Below are 7,274 nucleotides of genomic sequence, written 5' to 3' on the forward strand. Positions count from 1 at the left end.
AAAAAGCAGTGCCTAAGATGAGCTGGGTTAGGATAGATAGAATACCAGTTTGTCAAGATGATTTTCCACATCACTCTCTTTTGCTTCACTCATGTCATGTATGTCAATAACAGTTGTATTTTACATATCTTGTACCCTAGATTCCCAAAAAGAGCTGCATCATTCGGATATGCACGGGCTGCACCAGGAATGTCTCAGTCATATGGGGGAAGAAGGGTTGATATGGCGGAGGAACAGGAGAGACTCACACTTCAGCACATGCAGCTTGAAAATAATTTGAGAATGGAAGTTATTGCCTTGAAGAAACTTGTGCAGCAGAAGAAGCGTGAAGCTGCTATGACTTCCCTGTCGGAAAACTGAATGGATGTTCTTCCTGTTCTGTCTGTAATACCTGTAACTTTTCCGACCACTGTGAAAAAGTACTGAAGGTAATACTGCTGCGTATGTACTACAGTACAACAGACTGCAGTTCAAGTACTTTGTTAAACTGTACCCATGTCACTGCAGTATTAGCATTGCTGCATTGTTACCAGAGTGATACTGTGGTACAAGTGCAGCAGTTGTGCTGCAGTAGTAGTGTCTATTATACAACGCCTAAAAAAGTATAGCTACCCAATTAAGTATATTGGTGGAGTGCCCATCATGTGACATTCAGTTAAAAGTACCATCGCATGCTGTGGCTGTCAGCCGTGCAATTTTGTTTGAACAAAAAATGGATAGCGTATGGCTGATGTCACCAATTTCTTTTAACTCCTATGTTAAACTCAAGATTGACTCAAAGTTTTTGTTACATTGCACGGCTCTGACGTCACAATAAATGAACATTTGCTGCGCTCACTCAACAGTTACAAACGTGCTTGAAAGCGCATACTTTTGCTATTCATTTTTGAAAATAACTTCAACCAATCAGTTTCACTTATGTAGGTACACACGGCTGACTGTGACTGTGCAGCTACTCATTCGCCTTTCACAGAAAATGGCTTCCATTTCTGTGCTAAATTCAAAAATCTGTGTGGACGACATCTGTTGACATCCGAGGTGTTCTATAAAATGAATAGTGTATGGTCTTCACTCATGCAATGGAAAATGATTTCGCGCGAGGTGAAAAATATGGCGCATTATTCAACTTGGCTTTGCCTCATTGAAAAGAACGCCTCTATCTTTCACCTTGTGAGAAATCTTGTACCATGGCACTTGTGACCATTTACTATTTGTATACTATACCGCAGTACCGGCAGTGGGGTGCTGTTGCACTGTAACAGCAGCGCCAAGTACATTGTACCTAAAAGAATACTTTTATTTTGTGAAAACGTGATACACTGATCAATTCCTGTGATAAGTAAATTAAGCATTTTTACTCATCGTCACTGCTGCTTGCTGACTGGTTGGCCATATTTTGCACGAGGAAAGCCAATGGCTTTCCACTTGGGTGGGATGGAGGTGTAGTCCCAAACTCCTGGTTGGGTGATGGGGCGAGGGAGATTACAGGACTGATGGGGGCCATCCCTTGGCTTGGGTGTATGGGATCTTCCGACTTGCTGGTTGGGGAGTAGAGGAATCGTTGGCGTAAATGAGTTGCCTGGTAGTATCCTGGTGGGGGCTTGGTTGTCAGGGGCCTTGATTTTTGGCAGAGGGGCTCCGTCCCATGACGGTGATAGTCTACCCTCCCTATGGCGATAAGTCCTCCTGTCCTTTCCATTGTGCATGCGGTCTGCATGCCATTTAAGATTGTACAACCTGTGAGTCATATACACTGTACTCACAGTCTCTGCATTTGTAGATGTGCCCCCAATAAATATTATGCTCATCCATCAGGTGGAAATTTAAGTCTACCATGGTCATGAAAGTTTTCCCACAGTGTCTACAGGACTTGTCCTGACGGTCAGCCATGTCAGATGTGGGGGGAGCAACATAATAACACCATGTTGTTAAGAACAATAATCTATTAAGTATTTTGGGCGTGTTCGAGTACGCATTGGGTATCGTGCATTCCTGGCTTATATGTATCCACCATTATTCTTACTAACTGGTGTTTCCCTCCCACTATGTGGGCGAGTTTGTATTTTTGGCTCACTAGTAGATTACTCATGAGAAACATGCTTATATGGATGAACGTTTATGCTTTGCTGTTGCCATTATCAAATTCATAATAACTCATGCTGTGGTTCATTATTACTTCAGTTGCTTGCCTTTCATGTACGTCCTCATTTTCTCCATCCACCTGAGGATCGGATGTTCTTTTCCATTCCCATTTTTGTTGTGATACCCCATGGCATTCCCATGCCATCTGGGATACTCCTGGTTGGTTTGGTGAAGGGGGGCTTCGGTCTTCTTCCTCCATCGCCACTGCCCAGTCCCTGACCTCAAGGAAGATCAAGCTGGGCTTTTCCTTTAATAGATGCTTGACCTCCCTCCTCAGGATAGGGTCACGTAGTTCTTCCTGAAATTGCTCCTAGGTGGCTCTATTTACATCAGGAGCACCCTCTTTCTCTTCCAGAGGGGCACTAATGGCAAGCAGGGTTAGGCATACTAAGCGACTGACTCGTCACTCCACTGGGTCCTGCCATAAATTTGTCAAAGCAGATAGCCGCTCCTAAGCCGATCTCCAAATGTGTCCTCCAGGACATCTAGAATTGCTTCTGCATCCGGCTTATCCTTAGCTGGTCGATGTCTCACCTCCTGCCTTGCCACCCCCTGTAGAAGCGCGTTGACATAGTGGATGGTGTCCCCCTTCTGAAGTCTCCGCAGTTCGTATGTCTTCAACAAAGTCCCTCACTGATGTCCGGTCTGAACTGTCGAATGGCTTGATTTTTTTTTAGGCATTGAGCAGCCCTGCTTTGCAACATGGCTTTTAATGCTGGCAACTTCTTCACAGGGCCACACTGTGAAGGCCGCATATCTTTCGAATGTACAAATCCATGCATCAGGGTCACCTGACCCCTCAAATGCTGGGGGCCTCAATGAATTATTGTTACTGTTGCTGTTTTTAGATGCCATGGCACACCGTTAGTTCTTTGATTAATGATTCATACAATACATAACTAGTGACAAGTCAGTGTCAATCATTCCTAATCATTAAATTATGGATTTATGCATGCGATCATGGTTATGGCTAACTGCGACAGCCGCCGCAGCGCGGTCCCCGGGGCCGGGGCTAGGTTATGGCGTGCATATTATATATGGCAGAAATTCCACTGGCACTGCCACTTCCACATACATGAATGAGTCTACCCGTCACCATTCTAACAAGTCGAACAAATCCTAACCACGTTCAAAGTTTAACTCCAAGCTCAAGTTCAAGTCATGAAGATGCCCGGGTTCTCCACCACATGTGGCGACTTCATCGTCCACCACCGTTACCGGGCTCGAACCTCACTAATCACAATACAACGGGCGTCCATCTTTAGGCTCTCCTCACCAGACCGCCCTCTCTGAACAGAGGTGGTAGGTAACGATTTGCAAAGGAACTGCTGGGTTAGAGCTGGGTTGATAAACTGAGTAAAAATTCTCCGACAATGTGATCGGAATTACCTTTGTACATGTGCTCGCGATAGCGAACGAAGTTGATGCCACACTTCATTTCAAACGATTTCTTGATAGCTTCCGCCTCCTCACAGGTTGTAACATATGGTGGAAACTCCATAGACACGAGAGATACCAAGTTCAAAACATTTTTATGAGTGAGATTTCATGACTTGTAGGTGTAGGAGGGGGCCGGGTGTCCCCCCTCGAACGGTGGGGAGCTTTTTCAATTCTTATAGCTCTTAATGGTGCGATCTGGTGCATACTTAAGTGACTATTTTTCACTTATTTTGAAAGACAAAAGGGAAGTATACCTTCATTTGCAACTCTCACTTTAATCCTTTGAGCTATTTGCTCCTTAATCATTTTAGCTATTTGCTCCTTATTATAGGTCCAAATAGACTTTGCCATCTTCAGTAGATCTTTCCGCCCGGCTCAAAGGTGTGAGCAGGAGCTCCATAAAAGGCCATCTTGATGGTGAGGATGCTGGAGAGCGTTTTCTTTGGGGTCGAGCTTTGGTCTGAATGCTGTTTTATTTTTCCTCACTATCGAAAAGACACGTTCTTCTTGAGCATTCGAGTGAGGCATAACGAACACCAGTACCGCCACTTTCGCCAGGCGTGGAAGAAGGGGGTGTCACTAAAACAAATAAAAACAACTTACAAAATCATTCCACGGTCTCTCCAAATATCAGACTTTTGAAATGATAGATTATTATATTTACTACTGCTGTATTGTTATGTTCTTGTTAACATACGTTCTCTGTCAGGTGAAAGTGCTGCAGTGGCAGTTGTCTCCTCATGGCTGCAGCATTCTGGGTGTGCATGTCCAACATGCCTTTGTACGTCGCACAGTGGACCAGAATGAGGTCAAAGTGCGCCAAAATTATGTTACGGTATTTCTTTTTGCCAAAACATGTCATACTAGGGTAATTGGGGGCGTAGAATTGCTTGATTGAACAAATTTCTAATCGCATTTGAAGTCAATTTGATGCTGATTTCTTATTGGCTAATTAAAAAAAGCATGTAAATGACGTATTACGCAAAGCAATTTTTAGCTCACAGTGCGCCAAAATTGTATTCCAGGGGTTCTTTTTGCAATAACATGGTATTCGAGGTAATTGATGATGTAGAATCGAGTGAACATAATTTCAAACGCATATGACGTCACTGTGACACTGATTTCTTATTGACTAATAAAAAAAAAATGACTGTAAATGACGACTGCGCAATACTATGTAGTCAGTGTTGATGTATTTTTTCAAGGGTTGATGTGACAAGAGCAAGATTTATGCCCCTCATATTCACTAACATATGATTAGGCCTATACTGCCAACTTATAAAAAAAAAAAGAATGTCTCTCTAAGGATCATTCACTATCCAGAGAAAAAATATTTAAAAAAATATACTGAAGCTTATTGTAAAGGGAAAATAAAACCACAATTTCGATGTATCTTACTTTAACATTCTTCAATCAGCTATCCTCTATGGTGAACAAAATCAAGCAAAATTTTTTGTTCACGTACGGTCTTACTCGGAATCATTGTCAGAACTCTCACAGTCAGGGAAATGACAAGACGCTTTGATCATCTCCTGAACCTAACGAGGTAATGGTCGGGACTTTGGTGCACTGATATGATATATTTTGCAACAAAGAAGGGAAAACTGGTCAGTTTTCCCTTCTTTGTTGATATTACAAAATAATAAAAAGCTGCATCGCTTCGGTGATCCCTCGCATTTATTCCAAAGTTGATTTACATCCTTTGGGTTTATGTCAGGTTGATGTGTGTGTGTGGCACACATACACACACTATAGCTTCTGACCACATGAACAAAGAGAATTAAGGGTTTGGGACGAACAACGAACTAGGGCTTTCAATAGCTCAGTCGGTAGAGCACCGGTCTAGTAATCCGGAGGTCTCGGGTTCGAATCCCGATGACAACCCATTTTCTTTGCTCAAAGTTTTTACTATAGTTGAGACAATGTAGATAATAGAAGATGTCACATGAAACCGGCAGAGTTGTGAAGCTTTCGACCGTGGTCTTCCTCAGCTTTAATATCTGTTTGTGAAACGAAATATATGTTTTTGAGCATAACAAATCTGAAGTCATAAACACAATATATTAAATATAAGTTGAGCATGAGTTAATAGTTACATGACATACTTGGCAATATTTTTTGGCACTTTGCAACACATTCAACAATGTATAACTGTAAATGAGTGTATAGTGAGTATATATAGCATACAAACATATCATACAATAAAAATTATCAAACATATATCATAAAAAACTAAATAATATAATTACCTGCTAAGCAGACGTTTGCGTTGCCTGGATGTCTTAATTTCAGATTCAAAGTTGGTGAGTCTTTATATAGTGTGTGGTAGCCTGACCTCAAGTCCATGCGATAGATGTTCTTTCAAGTGTAATTCTGTTCATTTACTAAAACCGTTATTTCCATATTTTTATTTTACTCTCACCCTTTTCCCAACCAGCAGTGGTTTGTCATCTGAATCTGCGCTTGTTGGCCGAAGGGTGAATGAATGTTGAATGAGTTGTTTCACACTTCCTGCCAGGTGTTGCCAGGGGTGAGCATTGCCCTTCGAACTAAAGGAATAAACCTCAAGGTTAGGGTGGGTCTGCCTCAACACATGCTGTCTGAACCGTAGCTGAGACTTAAGTGCAGTGACCTTTCCAGGGACAGACTGTATAGAGTTCAGCATCTCATCTACCTCCCTGGAACTCTGCCACAATCCGTAGTAATGTACACGTATATCGTTTGTGAACTTCTCTAGATCTCTGAGCTTATTGAGTTCCCTTTCCTCCTTTTCACGCTCCTTCTTTTTCAGAGCTTCTTGTTTCTGGGATGCTGTCATCGCAGTGCGCTCCTGAAACTTCCTTCGGACGATTCCTGCCTTTTTCCGTGCATCATCAATTGTCATCTCGACTTCTGTGGATGGCAGCTGGAGCAACCATTCTGATGTTTTATTGAGGGAGAACATAATGGTTGCCTTATTTGCGAGCAAGGTAGGATTAGGTCAAACCTTCATCAAGTGATCTAAATACGCAAATACCCTCTCGGAATGTTTGTTGTGTTTGTCCACACTAAGGGTAGAAGCTCTTGATGTTTCTTGCAAGTCACTGAAGTAGCTACTGTGCGATTCCATTATCTTCGAAAGTGCTGGGAGCAAGGTGCTAAGTATTGTCACAGTCAGCCCATCATCACATGCTTCCACAAGACATTGGAAAACTGGATCATCTGCATTCACTTTGTCGGCGAGATCTTCCACGTCACCACTGATGAACTTTTCTGTGCTGGTGCTCCCTTCCTTAAGCAAGTTCAAGGTTCCTTGGAAGACCTCTGGAAGATCTAGAATGTGCAGTTTCTTGTCCTCTATGTGCTGCCAAAGAGGTGTTGTTACAAGTTTACTGATCAAAGCCAGGGCTCTACACTCTGCCAGGCTGAAGGGATCTTGTAAGTCCGCCTCGACACTCTTGAGGAGCTTGCAAAATAAGTTCATAAGGATGATTTGATAAGTATAGATAAAGAGTTCTCTAAACACATCCAAAAGTTGTATTTACCCGTGACAGTTTCGACGACGGGCTGTCATCTTTCTCAAACGATGGCTAATTGGCAACTGATGATTTGGCGCCAATCAGCAATCACCCAGGTGTGACATCCAAGTGAAGAGCTTGTTTGTAGCTCCGGTGTTAGTCAGGAAGCTGAGCATTTTCTTGTGAAGGAAGTAC

Source organism: Diadema antillarum, unplaced genomic scaffold, assembly GCF_040938485.1.
Source record: "Diadema antillarum isolate AM-2024a unplaced genomic scaffold, OU_Dant_1.0 seq00000442_RagTag, whole genome shotgun sequence".
In the NCBI taxonomy this organism is placed as follows: domain Eukaryota; kingdom Metazoa; phylum Echinodermata; class Echinoidea; order Diadematoida; family Diadematidae; genus Diadema; species Diadema antillarum.